The sequence below is a fragment of the Salminus brasiliensis genome, chromosome 10 (assembly GCF_030463535.1).
Source record: "Salminus brasiliensis chromosome 10, fSalBra1.hap2, whole genome shotgun sequence".
Taxonomy (NCBI): Eukaryota; Metazoa; Chordata; class Actinopteri; order Characiformes; family Bryconidae; genus Salminus; species Salminus brasiliensis.
The window spans coordinates 7,318,968-7,334,899 of NC_132887.1; positions in this window are offsets into that span (position 1 = coordinate 7,318,968).

A 15,932-nucleotide genomic window follows, 5' to 3' on the forward strand; every position below is an offset into this window, starting at 1 on the left:
TGTGAGACGGCGGCCCAGGCATGCCCGAGCTTACATTTTCACTTTCAGCGAGCTTGCCGTTCATATTTTCAATAGTAGCTTATGGACACTTGCCTCAGCAACTGCTTTGAACGGTGATAGCCGTTGTGGTCTGAGCCTTGAAAACACCTTAGTTCAAAACACCTTAGTTCAAAACACTGTTTCCATATTCCAGGATACTGAAACACACACCACTGCCTAGCCTAAACAGTTCTTAAAGCTTTGAGAAGCATAACTGAGACAAAAGCACTCTGTAGACTGTAATAAAAAAGGAAACTATATCCAGAGCATTTTGGAGTTAACGCAACTTAGCTTAGCCAGATGTTCTCCTAACGCAACAATACATTTGAGGTGGAGCCTTAAATGTTGAGTCGCTCGCTGTCTTCAAACGCAGACTGAAGACCCACCTCTTCAGAGAGTACTTGGACGAATAGTTCTATGGACGCCTTATTGTATTGTGTTTAGTAATGTCTAAGCTTGGAGGTATCTTTTGTATTATTAGTCTATTCTAACTAGCTAAGGCTTTTCTTGGGTAAATAGCAAAGCACTTTGTAAGTCGCTCTGGATAAGAGCATCTGCTAAATGCCGTAAATGTAAATGTAATGTAATGTTGTGTAGGATGTTTAGTCTGTGGCTCCTCCCACTCAGATTGTTTACTGTTTATTCCCATCTGCAGGTCAGAACTCCCCCTATCACATAGTATGCCCAGACTCTGAGGCTTTTGACAGCGCTGATGAAGCGCTGAGCCCTGAGGGGTTAGAACTTATGATTTCCTCACACTTGATGAGCAACAGATAGACCGTAGGGCCACTCCAGAGCTGTCTAACTGCTTGCTTGTTGAGAGACAGGAGACACTAAGCTCAAATGCCATCAACACCACGGCTCTTCATTGTCTGGAGTCTGAGACACAGAAGGCCTGACCTACAGACATGAGAAGAAATTAGGACACCTTTGTGTCTTTTTATTCCCCCACTCCTTTCATTTTCTCTCCCTTCTTTTCACATGTATTGAATTGCCCAGTTCTGACTGTTCCATTCTGGTACCGCCTGACCTGGCTCTTCACTACCCTCCTGCCCGCTGTCCTGCTCTGGAGCCTCACATAGGTTCATCCTTACCTCACTGCAGGACTCTGCTTCTGACTGTTTATCTGCATGGGCTTCATTTGTTTTCTGTTAATTTAGTTTAGTTTTACTGTTGTTTTTATTCCTGTTTAGTTTTTTATTGTTATTATTCGGTGTCGACCAGAGGAGGGTGGGTTCTCCTTTTGAGGTTTGGTTCCTTTTAAGTTTCTTCCTCTCGATCCGAGGGGATTTTTCCTTGCCACTGTTGTCACTAGCTTGCTCTAAAAAGGCTCTCTGTAAAGTTACTTTGTGACAATGTTTGTTGTAAAAAGTGCTATATATATCAATTTTGATTTATTGATTGATTGAATATTTAATATAGTCATATTTAATAACAACATATGGACATTTGACCTTCATTCAAACAATATTAAGAGATGGACGTAAAATAACAAGATATGTATTTAAAATCATTTGTAAATTGTGTTTAAGAGAAATGCAATCCTCTTGTGAGGAAAATGTTTGGACACCCTCCACACTGAATTCCTATTTCCTCCCTATTGACTGAAATAACTTCAGTTAGATGTTTGCTATAATGATCTACCAACCTCTAACATCAACTGGGAGAAAGTTTGAGTTTCCCACTCCTCCATGCAGAATTCTCTCAGCCGTGGGACGTTTCAGCTGTAGTTTTTAGACAGATGGTCTTGCATTGTCTTCAAGCACCCTCTGATACAATAACACATTCCTAGAAGATTCCATGTTTGAGAGCTCTCCAGGCTCTATTGCAGAAAAACCATGACCAAGCCATGAAACCATGACATATCCACCTTCCACAGTTGTATGTGTATAGTTACGTTACCTCCAGGTATTTTAAAATATATTAAAAAGACAGGGGGCATGGGGTGTCCTAACTTTTTCACATTTTCAGCTTCTAATTCATTTACTAATGTTGTTGAGGCTCAACTCAGGGTGCACTGTTGCCCAAACTGAAATGCAGAAGTAAAAAGATGTGAGTCGGTAGAGAACGTTTGACTGAACGAAGTTGAGTTAACTCAAGAATCCCTCTGTAATCAGGTACTCTGTTATTTAGGTCGGATCAGTGCCATTTATAGGATCGTTTGGCACCTCACCAACACCTGAAGCACCAACAGCTTTAGAACAAACATCATTATAAGGGCAGGTCCACTGTGCTCTGTACATCCAGTCTGGTTGGGAAATGTACTCTTGCTCAGATGATGGGAGCTGCATTCCTCTGTGCTTACTCTAACGCAACGCACAGATGCGGACTAAGCCTAAATGGTGATGCCACCATTTCAGTTTTCAGTTTTCTCAATGCTTTACACGTTAAAAGTGATTCTTTGAGCCAAGTACAAATCATTTTGTTAGAAAGATGAAATGTCAGTATATTTTAAATGTGCAGATATTTTAAATATGTTGTACCAAATCCCTCCATGAAGTATAGGTTATACAGTGTTGTTGTTTAGAAATCCCTAGCCCCCAGTACAGTTAACTGATGGCTTCTATGCCAGAACCGAGGTGCCTAGTTCTAGACAACATAGTATTTTGAATGGAGATCTACAAAATGGCAACTTTCCAGGAGAAGAAAAAATCCTGCCTAAACAGAATCAATAGAAGTCAATGTAAATTGACTTTATTCCAAGTAATTTTGGAGCATTTCTATTGGTCTGTTCATCATGAAAGTTCAATATGATATAAAGAACAACCGCTAGATTCACATAATGTCAAAAAATGAAAAACGACAAGGATTTTGCATGACAGCAGCAATACAGCCCATAACTTGGCCTAATGCCAGTCTGGAAAGAAGCAAAACTGTTCACACACCAATCAGATTCATTACAGCCAGCAAACATAAATAAAGTGTGTTTGTAAGGTTGCTAATAAAAATGTTTCTTTAGTTTGAGTTTTAGACAGATGGTCTCACATTTTCTTCATCTCCTACTCCTAGTGGATCCTATGTTTGAGACTCTCCAGGCCCTAAAAGTATCAAACTTTCATAATGAAAGTTCAATACAAAAAGAGAACAACTGCCAGATTCACATTATTTCAGAAGTTAAAAATCTACAAAAATGGAGATACAAGGATTTTGAATAACAGCAGCAATATAGCCATAACTTGGCCTAATCCCAGTCTGGAAAGAAGCAAAATTGTTCACGCACCAATCAGAATCAGTACAGCCAGCATAAATAAATAAATAAATGGTGTTTGTACGGTTTCAAATAACAGATCCCAACAATAGATTTTAATCATTTTAATTTAAAAAAACTCTACAGTTCTGTAAGTGTGCAGCTACTATAAAATAACACAATACCAAATTAATCAGATCATCTTCTTTACATTCCACCATGTTTCCTGTAATCTGAGGTAGAAAAGTCAGTGAATAGGAGTGTCTACAGGAGTGATTAACACTGCCAGGGGGAACTGTCCCCACTGCCTGACCAGGATGTACACAGAGTTCACTGCTGTGATGTAGATGAGGTCATAAGTCTCATTCCAGAGACAGGATGCTGATAAGAAGCAGCATGAATGCGATTCCATTTATTGCACAGTTCACTTGTCTGTTTACAGTACATGTACAATAATAACACATTTAAAATGTGATTGTTTGTTTACTGTAGTTGCGTAATTACATCATTTATAGCGAGGTATGGGTCTTATTTTGTACAAACAGGGTAACAATGTGTAACAGAGTAAGACAGGAACGGTACTGAAATTGAATTGATCTCAGTGGTGTGTATAAAAGTATCCAGTATCCAACACAAATGGTGAATATGTTTGTTTTGTCTTAATGTTATTATTAACTGTGTTAATAATAATAATAATAATAATAATAATAATAATTTACCCCAGGTATAGGTTACACTTTCAGGGTTGGGGCGGTGGGGTGTTGGGGCCCAGTGTAATATCTTTCAATGAGGCTCAAAATCCCTGGCACGGCCCCTGACTATAGCTGATGAACAGCAATGTGTTTCATGACTTTAGCATCTTTACTTTTGCTGGACTCTTTACTGCACCAACGACACGTATGCAGTAATGGAAACTGACCAGAAACCCTGACTCATCTAAAAAGCCAAAAATAGACCAGCCCCTTCCTTATTTGATGGCAAGGTTCCAAACCTGATCTGTACCCAGATCCCTTTTAGCTTCAAGCATGGCTCGACTTAATCCCCCATCCCTCAATACACACTGAATCTTCGAGACTTGTTGGACCTTCAAGGCGCATTTCCTGGATCCAAGGTGGCGGAACAAGCTTCAACTGGGTGTCTGAACTGTTGAGTCGCTCAGATCCTTGCTCAGGTCTTTCAAGAACACTTAATTGAGAGGCAGCACTTGTGTATGGACTCATGTCTTACCTTGATTTCTATGGCACTCAGGCACAGTGTAGTGTATGTACTCAAGTATCATGAATTGTGTATCTAGGTATCCAGCATGGCTTTTAAATTTGGCAGTATCTAAGTTTAGACAGAACGTTGGACTCTAGACTATTTACGCTAGCTTGGGATATTTTATGAGTGAATGGTAAAGCACTTCTGTAAGTCACTCTGGATGAGACCAGGATCTGCTAAATGCCAAAAATGTAATGTGCAGAAAACAGTGCCAAGTATCAGAAACTATAAGCAAATCTGATCAAGGTTACTTAACATCTTGCTAGGCTTGCTATGGTTTGAGCTTTCATGACTTAGCGCCATTAGCCTCGTAGCCCTGTAGTTGAAAAACTATAGAAGCTTCTCACTTCTCACACCAAATGTTAGCTGATCGACTACAAAGTGTTTCAAAGGGAAATGGTGGGAATCTCACATTGTTGTGGTCCAAGTGAGTAAGAAGGAAAGCACACTGCTGTGAGATGAAGCGCAGACCCCTGTTGCTTCTATACTGCCCATCTTCTCCTTTCAGCCTTTCAGGATGTGAATCCTCCTGGGTCCTCTGCCTCATTGAGGGTAATTACCAGATGGCCACCATGACTGTCTTTGAAAAAAAAGGAAAAAGGACTGAGTCCAGATCCCTGAGGCCACAATTATCTTCAGCTAAGTCCACATTAGAGAGTTCTATCAGTTTTCTGAGGAGCGATCTACAGCCATGCATGCTGCCTATCATAAACACTGCTGGACTGCTGGAGCTCTATCTAAAAGCTGTGCGTCACTCAAAACTACTGTAGATATAAACTTATAAGGAACAGATGCTGATGTCATTTTGCCATTTTGTACAAACACTGGTGCTCATTTTCAGAGACTTTAATACAAACCAAAGCAAAGTCATTTCATTATTTTAGGTCTATTACTGTTTGATTGTCTGATGGGGTCTGAGGTGGGTTTAGCGCTTCTGTTGCCCTCAAGGTCTTCCATGAATTCTTTGACTTTCAAGTGTTTCTTCTCATCAGGCCCTGATGACACTCCAAGGAAAAAATATCAGCAGTTTTGCAATCCTGTGAGAGAACAGAGCCAGTCGTAGCGGTTCTACTGTGTGCTTTACATGGCTGTCAGCAACTTTTGCTGCCTAAAAACTGAAGGGCCTGTGGTTTAGCTGACTAAGCATTCATAAAAATAGTTAACACACATTGCAAATGATTCCTTTACAATTTCACAATGTATATATTCTTGAACCGTCTCAGAAAATCCCCATCAATACTGTATTCATCTCACAAACTAACCCCAAATGCCCTCAGAGCAACAGCAGGGCACATATAAATTATGTGAAAATGCATATAGAGTGAAAGAGGCCTGAGGCTGACTTGGGGTAGAAATACTACACCAGTGTGAGTGTGCATACAGGAAATTCTCTCAAATGTAGAGGAATGATGGTCATTTTATGTCAAATCAGCTAAACAGAGAAGGTTTTGACACTTTTAACGAGTGACACAAATCTCTGTGCTAGGCTTCCTCAAACACATGGAGGGAGTTTTCCTTCCTGTTCTCAGCTATCTCCAAACAGGCAGTTAAACAGTCACTCCACTCTAGAGCTGTTAAGCTACATATAATTCTGTGTACAATGAAGAACAGAAAGGTGGATTTACTCAGAACTGTGTTTCTAATGTAGTGTAATTTCACAGTTCTGGACCGGCTCTATGGTCTAACTGCTGCTCATCAAGTGTCAAATCCTAGTAAGAGCTCAGCAACCTCATGGGAGTTGGTTACATTCAGCCACACGAGTGTTAGTGAGGTCAAGACGTTGGATGATCACCACCCCACCCCACAACTCATCCCAAAAGTATTTGATGGAGCACCAACCATCATCCCAGAGAACACAGTTCTTTCACCACTCCACAGCTCAATGCTAGGGGGCTTTTTACCCCTCTAGCCCACAATTTAAAGTAAAGGAATGTATACAGTGCATAATATCTGCTATCTGGTAAACAGAGTGTATGTAAATGCAATTATTGCTATTTGTTTATTTACTTTATTTACTTATTCTATGTAACTTATTTAAAGACTGATTTGAATCATTTGCTGACATTCTCCTGTAGGACTACGTCCAGTATAAGACCCTTCCTTCACCAGAGTAGTAAAATAGCTCGGCCAGGTGTGCCAAATGACATTACCTTTCCAAATAAACTAATTATAGTGCCCCACTTCCATTGTTTCCCCATTTATGTATTTCGGAACAGCGCTCTCAAGGGGGAGGAAGCCGTGTAATCTCAATCAGCATAGTAGTTTTCACTCTGTCACCCTTTGTTTGCCTCGACCCTTTCTTCAATCCCAAGAAAAAAACGAGTGCTCGGCTATTTATACTGCTTGTATAGTACAGGTTGTTCATGAAATGTAAAGTGCTCAAGTTTTGTTACGTGACTTTGACTCGAGTCTGTTTATATGCGAGTAATAGATTGATTGGGGTCTTTGTTATCACAGACTAAGGCACATTGTATTCTGAGTGAAAGGACAAGTAGCTAGTACTCAGTAAGGGTTTATTAATAAGCAGTATAACACAATATTAAGCCTAGTTTAATGCTGTTCATCTGCAATTAAAGGGTTTGTTTATTTCTTGGGTTGACAACAAAACAAAATGTTCTCATAACTCCCCTTTAAATTATGTACCTCAGCCACAAAAGCTGCCAGGCACTTCTTTATGTTGGGTGCTTAGATATATATATATATATATATATATATACACACACACTACATAATAATGTAAATATATATATGTGTGTGTGTGTGTGTGTGTGTATGTGTAAATACATATATGTACACCCCCCCCACACACACTACATGGACAAATGTATATATATATATATATATATATGTGTGTGTGTGTGTGTGTGTGTGTATGTGTAAATACATATATATACACACACCCACACACACAATATGGACAAAAGTATTGGGACACCTACACAAGCTTTTATGGGATCTCCGTCTAATCCCATAATCATTAGTATGGAGTTGCTTTGCAGCTCCTTTGCAACTTTACATGGTCTGACACTCTGTGACTGAGCTGCTCTATGTGGATCCTCCTAAACGCTTCCACTGTTCAATAATACCACTCACAGCTGATAGTGGAAGATCTACTGAGGGAAGAAATTTCACTAGCTGACCTGTTGGAGTTGTTGCAGCGGTGACTCCCATTACATACAGAACCACAATGGAGTTCAGTGAGATCTTTAGAACCTCCCATTATTCACTAATGTGTGTAAGAAAGGCAGATGGCATGGCTAGGGGCTTGATTTTATACACCTGTGGCAATGGGACTGAATGAAACACCTGAATTCAGAATTCAGTGTTTAAGGGGTGTGTCCCAATACTTCTTGACCATGTAAGGTGTTATATATATATAGTGGCAATGTGGCCACTAATGACATTTAGTAATTACAATACTTTGTGACAGTAGGACTCCAGATGGCCTCCAGATGTCCTAATCATTTCTGGAAAATATATATATATTATATTTTTATATTTTTTATATTATATATATTATATAATATATATATATTGTCCAATGAAAAACATGTTGCTCCAAAATGGTGACTAGAGAAGGTACACATTTCTATTGGTCAATTCATCCAGAATTATTTACACAGTGTACAGAAGCAGCTACAGGATTCAAACCAGGAAGAGAACTTAAACGGACAAAAATGGAGATTTTCTGTAATGTGACGTAAACAGACTATTGTTCTTTTGTTAACTTTTAATCTTTAATAAACACAAAATATAAATATAAAAACTTGTACATATAAGTTTATCTAACTATGTTTTTACGTGTTTATCCTAGTACAGAAGCAACGTATGCTGTAAAATCCTCAATTAGCAATTTATCCCCTCATCCTTCCAGTTCTTTCATTAAAAAACCCAAAACTTACATATGTAGGCAAAGTTGGATATTCTGGATATTCCTGGTCTGACAACTGGAGCATTTTAATCCAGGAAATTGCACGCTCACAGATTTAAGACCGTGTAAAATGTAAGACGCTGTGGCTGAAGTGGGCCTGAGATAGGCCTGGCTTTGTCCCGTGGTGCTGCACCATTGTGGGATGAGGTTTCACTAAAGGCTTTCCCATGGGAATCTATACGGAGGAACTCTCACATTATGAGGAAGAGCACTGAGCTCCATTCACACGCTAAACCACAGAAACCTACACCAGCTCGAACTGTGGATCCTTTGAAGAGAGAGAGAGAAAGAGAGAGGGACAAAGATGTGTAGATAGAGGGGAAGAGTCATCGAGTGCCCGGAAGAGGGAGAGGACGAATGAATGAGCGATTGAAGACGCATTGTTGCCATTTGTGAAACAGCCATGATCTGTACATTCACTTGCTGACTCACTCGTGTCTTCTAAGATTAAGGGCATTAATAGGGAGTTATTCTCCACTCTGCTGCAGTAATAACCTCTACACTGTTCCGGGAAGGCTTTACACTAGATGTTGGAACATCTGTGAGGATTTGATTGTATTCAGCCACAGGAGCATTGGTGAGGTCATGTACTGATGCTGGCTGTTTAGTTTTGGATCACAAACACCACTCCAACTCATCCCAGAGGTACTGGATGACATTCCAGGAACATTCTGAAAATGTGTGCCGTAATGATGATTTGCATCACACTGTTCCCAGTTAGACAAATACTAACCTTATGGAAACGTTTTCACTGGTAACGTGATATTTTTCAAAAACTAAAAATGCATACCATTGATACAACTGATGCATAATGACACATACAATTTAAACAATTTTAATTTTAGCCCTATTTTAATTATCTTTTTTGAACAATCTTTGGCGCACCGTGCAGCTTGATTTAGGGCGTGTCAGTGTGCCTTTGCTATCATAGCGCTGGTGAAAAAGTACACGCCTCGAACCGCACAAAAGGCATGTACTAAGTCTCTTAATAAATCAGGGGTGTGTTTTGGGTGTAACATGCAATAAACCAATCAGAGTATCACCTGCTATTCCCTTTAAGAGCCGGGTGCGGTCCGACTTTGGCGGATAGCTATTTTAGTGGTGTAAAGTGGGGGGGTGTACGTATGTTGGGCTGCACATACCTGTGTTGACAATTCACTGCCAAAATAGCAACAAATGTCTGACTGTTGACATCTGCCTAGGTTGTGTTCGGTCAGTGGCGCCAAGATAGCAATATGGCAGAAATTTTGAGACCACCACGCCCATCAGCGTAGATATATTTGCAAGCATCGTTGCTGTTGAAAATAGACTGTTGGCGGGGTGTAAGATAGCAACAAGCATCGCAACGTTCCTTGCACAGGGTGTAAGATAGGGCCCAAATGTTGAAGATAGGGCCCAGACTAAAGAACTGAAGCGTTTACCTAAACGTACAATAGAATATTTTCTAAATTAACACTGATAACACATTTTTTTGTGATGAACAGCCATTACTTTTTGAAATGTGCCTACCAAATGTGAAAAGCTCATATTCAATTGTGAAAATGACCAAATTAACATTCCTCAAACATTAAGAACAAGCCATTAAAGGCCCTGAGAACCTGAATCTGACTTCTGAATTCTTTCTAATTAAGTGAATCTGGCTCCTCAGGGCCCACAATGCCCTCTACTCCTTCTGAGTCTGAACAAACTGGAAGGCTAAACCTAAACCTGTCTCGCTAAAGCTTGAGCCGCAACTGGGAGATCGGCTGCCTCACGTTTCCTGTCGTCCCTCAAATCCACCTCTCTGCTTCACCGTGGAATTTGGTGGTTGGGTGCCGGGATGGATGGGAGGTTCCAGCACAGCACCATAGCCGAAATCCACAACTTGCCACCCACTTGCCGACCACCCATACGCCGAAACAGAGAGGCACCAGGCACTTGGATGGGAGGGATGACAAGTCATGCAGGGCAGGTAACGGGGCTGGTATATGGGCTGATAACTCGGTTACAGATCTTCAGTCCTACAGATCTGTGAAATCATAACTGCAGTTCAAAGTAAAAAGCTTAAAAAACGCAAGTTCTCTGTCAGACTACTATCACTACTCTGTGCAGTGATAGAGGGCTGTCAGTCATGCACATGACTAAATGTTTATTAGAATATTAGGACCACGCCTGGACCGTTCTCAGATAGGTCTGTGCATTTTTGTGATTTTTGAGGAATGTTTTATCATAATTCTGCTTTGAGTTTTTTATTAAAACATTTGCTGAACACTTCACTGAACACCCAGTTTTACGCAAAAAAAAACAATATATCATAAAGTGTTATCCGGGGCTTTAAATAAAATATAACGTTTCGAGAAACGTCCATAAAACTGAGAAATCCAAAGTCGTAATGTTCAGGAAAAGTTCTAATAACCAAAAATTGTTAGGTGGGCTTTGTTCAGCCAACGCTTGGCCCTGGACATAACGTCCTCAGGCTAATGTGTGTTTTCTCCAGAGTGTCATATTCTATTGAAATTGCTTTTCTATGTTTGTACAAGTGCAGCTCAAGTGCAGTTGGTACTTCTGCCCAGCTCTGTTCCTGAAAATCTTCACTCCTCAGTTCCAACCATAATCTAACACACCTGCTTCCAATATCCAGATGCACCGTAAGGCCTTGTAAGTTGGAGCAGGTGTGTTAGATTAGGACTTAAAGCACTCATTTCAGGGTGGTATGTCTACTGGGTCAGGCTAGGTCACCACTACTGTAGTGTAAAAACTGTGTCCATGGTCGGGGTTAGGGGAGGTTTAAGCAGGTCCCAAAGGATATGATAGATAAATGGTTTAGATTATTATCATAAAATGACAGTTCTGTAAATGTCAGCATATAAAGAGTGCTGTATGGGTTGATTAGGGCTTAATAAAAGCATATAAGATTAAATCGCAGTATGTAGAGGGTTGTAAATGTTGGTTAGAGTGTAATAAAACCTATATAAAAGCATATCAAATCTCTGATTTATTGGTTTTATAGTACACTTCTAAGGTTCACCATGAAAGTGGGGATTTGACTGTAATTGAGAGTGTGTGCATTGCATTACTGCCAAAACCTTGCATCTTTAAAATGGTAATGTAATAATCAGAATCACAAATTCAGAAATTTACATAGCTTTGATATTTACATTTGTGGCCCTTGGCTGATGTTCTCATCCAGAGCAGCATACTTTTAAATCATGCCCAAGTCTTGCCTAAGAGCTCTTACTGGAGTTGTGTGTTGTTCTTACCAGGCCAGGGATTCACATTTTGCCATTAATACCCAACATTTAAAGCTGCTTTTTACGTCTTTGGCTGTGCATGTCAATGGAACGGTGTTTGTGAGTTGTAATCACTCCCAATTGTGAGTTTTCTTCACTTGAATTTCACACTCAACTCTGGCTAAGAATTCTGGCTGGGATTAAAGTGCACAAACATTTTTCTGTGGTAAATATTACTCAACAAAATATTGTAATAACTGAGTCAGCTGTTGTTTTGATGAAATACAGTGACCTATACGGTTCACTTGCTGTTTGGGCGGTGTAACCTTGTTGAGTAAAACTCACATCTTACCCATTGGCGTCAAGCACCATCTATTTGCATACTGGGCAAGTCTCCCCCCCCCCTCTTATTTACCATGAATGTGTTGTCATTGCCCTCAGGCTACATTCCCTTGGGTGTTTACCTGTATTTTGTGTTTTTGGTTAACTGCCTGACCTCACAGTTGAAGGTTGTAAGGGCAAAGTAGCAGTTCCTCTGCTGCAGAGGTTGCTGGTTGCTACAGTGGCCACTCAGGCATTAATGCAGCATTAAAGCATCTGCATTAACAAATGTATGTATAAGTATTTATATATTTATATATATATATATATATATATATATATATATATATATATATATATTATATATATATATTTATATATATAAATTTTGTTAGTACTATTAAAATAAGTACTGCTAATATTAATTTTATTCATTTTAATTGTAAAATTGATTTTTTAATATAAATTCAATTCTTATGTGGAAGTGAGAACTCTTCAATTGTGAATTTGAATTATTATTGACAACTTTTTATTAGTTTGCTTTCACAGAGACCACATCACTGTAACTACCAAGTTACCTCTCTTAAAGTTTCTCTAACAAAACATTTTGACATTCATGAATGTCAGAAAAATAAAAAAACACCATGATAATGTACATTTCTACAAGTCCTCCTCTGGTATTCTAATAGTATGTTAGTACTACACTAACAACAGTGCACTTGAATTTTTTTTTTAAAGATGAGACATTTGAAGCTTTTGAAAGACATCCAATGTTCCCAGTAAAGAGTTCTGGAGCTGCCACTGGAGTTGTACACAAAACTGACAGTTCTTAATCGCAATCTGTGAAACATTGAATACTTCCAGAAGGACTGGAGATGTGAGTTTTTCAGACTAAAGTGGTTCCGCCCACTGGAAATCAAAATGGTTGATTTTTCTGTCAGATCCTAGGTGTGTCAGTGGGTTATCTGATGCTATGCCTACAGTTCTACCGGTAAAGACCTAACCAATGAGGAGAGCTTGTTTAGACGGTTTTAAACAGGTGCAAAAGTATGTGATACACAAATGGCTCAAATTATTATCATAAAATTACAGTCTCTAAAATTGCAGCATAGAATTAGAGTTGTATGGTTTGATTAGGGCATTAAAATTATATATATATATATATATATATATATATATATACATACTGCAATATGTAGAAAATGTTGTATAGTGTTGAAAACCTTAACCTTATGTTTTTTCTAGATGTTCCATTTGCACTCATAAACCTGTGATTTATTGGTTTTAACACTACACCTACAGTTATACCAGTAGAGACCTAACCAGTTAGGAGCATCCATCCAGATATCATTAATACCATTAAGTATTTCACAAATCTAACTTTTTTGCCATCAAATATGTAACATGAAATGAGACTAGTATTGATGTAAATGACAGATATTTATTTATTTCCCAGAAATGATTAGGACATATCTGCAGGCCTAAAAGGCTCTGGATGTTCCCCCAATGTCACAAAGTATTGTAATTACTTATTGTAATTGCCACACTCCTTCAAAAGCATTTTTTTAAACTATTGCCAGCGTGGATTGGATTACACTGTTAAGAATTCCACAGAAAATGACCACAGACATGCGGATTAATGATAACAATTTGGTTTGAGTCACTTTACTCTACAGCAGGAGTGGGTTGTGGAAGCAAGGCTGATCATATTTGTATTCTCCCCATTCCCCTCCTTCTGGACCGTTAGGAATGCAGAATTTCAAAACCCTCCGTTTCAGTGAGTCACTGAGCCTAATGTGCTTAAATTTGTCAACCGAGCTGGGAGTAAGGCAGGACTGTCCAGAGTTGCACCACACCGAACTTGTTTAACTAAAAATCAGAACCAATCAGCATGTTTTTAAAGTGAGAATTGTGAGCTATAGCCTGACTGCTGGACTGTTTTTATTCATGGATGTGTGTTCATGCCAATGAATGTGTGATTTGCACAACCGATTTGAGCCAGCCCAACCTGCTGGAAGACTGACCACTGGGGTCCCCTCTACCTGCGTCAGACCAGCTGCCACCTACTAGTCCAACGACCAGGATCTTGCCACTGTCGCCGTTGGCTGCTCACTGGGGGTCTTAGATTTTTCATGTCTTTTATGTTATTGTTTTTTTTGTGTTTTTTACTAATAACTAATAAAGCTGCTTTGTGACAACAACAGCTGTAAAAGGGCTATACAAATGAATTTTGATTTGAAGCCCATTGAGATGCCGTGGTAAGACCTTACACAGGCAGTTCATGCTGGAAAATGTGGCCGAATTAAAACAGTTCTGCTAAGAAGATGATGTAAAACTATCATTGCAAGTTACTGCCACCAATTGCAGTTGTTCATGTAGTGCAAGAAAATATCAATATATCGAAGTATTGCAAAATTATGTTGTGCAATACTGTATTGATTCTGAAAATCCAGTAGTGATTATTAATTAAAGATTATTGGTGTAAAGATTGGTGTCAGACAGTGGTTCATTTAGTGTTGTGTTTAAACCCTGATCACTAGAGAGCAGTGCTGTACTCTTGTTTATTTAGATTCCACTGTTCTTTTACTCATATTTTAGGCATGTGATGATGTCTTTTATACTATGACAGTTTAAAAAATCACAGTATATTAAAATTTAGCCTCAGTATTGTGATATGTATTGTATTATCAAGTTCTTGCCAATACACAACCCTACTTGTTACAGCCAAGGGTGGCACAATCAGTTATTAGGTTTAAGGCGAGACATGGCAGGCAAAAAAGAATTTTTTGAGATTTTGGGCTATTTTGCTTTCATGTCTTTTTTCAGACTACTGGAAAATAATCCATCCAAAACACACATGCAGTGGTTTTCTTTGGCACTTTCTTCGTATGTTTGCCAAAATTACCAGAAATTTGCATTCTAACGCAACAGGCAGTACTGTGAGTGTCACCGCAAGTATCATTGTAAAGCTCTCTCTCTCTTTCCTGCACAGTGATATCAGATATTATCAGTTACGATTATTTCCTTCATGTCAGCAATCTGTGGAAAAAAGGGGGTTTAAACCTAAGCATGTGATCTCATTGGTTGGAGCTGATAATGCAAATAAAAAAAGACTGCTAGTTTTTTGTTCTCTTCAGTGGCTCTTACATACACCACATTTTTCATTTTTATCCCTGCCTATATTCTGAAGGTTGGTACAGAGGGGATTCTTCATATATCATATATCATGCATAGCTAGTTATGTAACATTTTATGCAACAAGGCCTTGTATGCAAATTAACACACTTTGCATATTTCATTTGCATATTTAAATATTACATATCCAAAAACCTATAATAAATCATTCAAAAAGTAAGCATCTTAAAAGTAAGTAAATAATCACCTGGAGAAATCTCACAGGTAGCTCTATTAGTTAAAGTCTTTACCCTATTCACCCGTACTGTATACCTTAAAAGCTGTGCTGTGTGTTTACCCGCGTTGTCTTCGTCTCCTATTAAAATGAACTGGAGGATCTGAAGCATTTCAATGGGACAAACATGCAAAAACAAAGACATTGTGGGGCAAATACTTTCTCATAGCACTGTTATGTGAGCTACAGTGTAAGTCAAAACAAACCCCTTGTATGTGCAGCCATGCTTAGCCAACAGGGCCCGATTCTCTTTCTCCTGCTTTCTCCTCATTCTCCCATTCCCTCCTGAACTCGGAGACCCAATATAGAGTCAGGAAAGCCAGGATTAAGAGGAGTGGATGAAGCTAAAGTTGTTTTTCCCCGCTGGTCACGCAGGAACCTGTCCTATATTTGAACACCGTAAGCTAAAAGAGAAACATGGGATATATTTGTACCCCAGTTTTGCTGCATGTTTCTGCTGGCTGCACCCCGGTCTTTGTCGCTGTGCCATTCCTGGCGGCCCTTTGTTGTGTTTGTTGGGATTAACAGTTCCTGATAGAACTGTCGCACAATGGGGCCAATTACTGCCATAGCGGA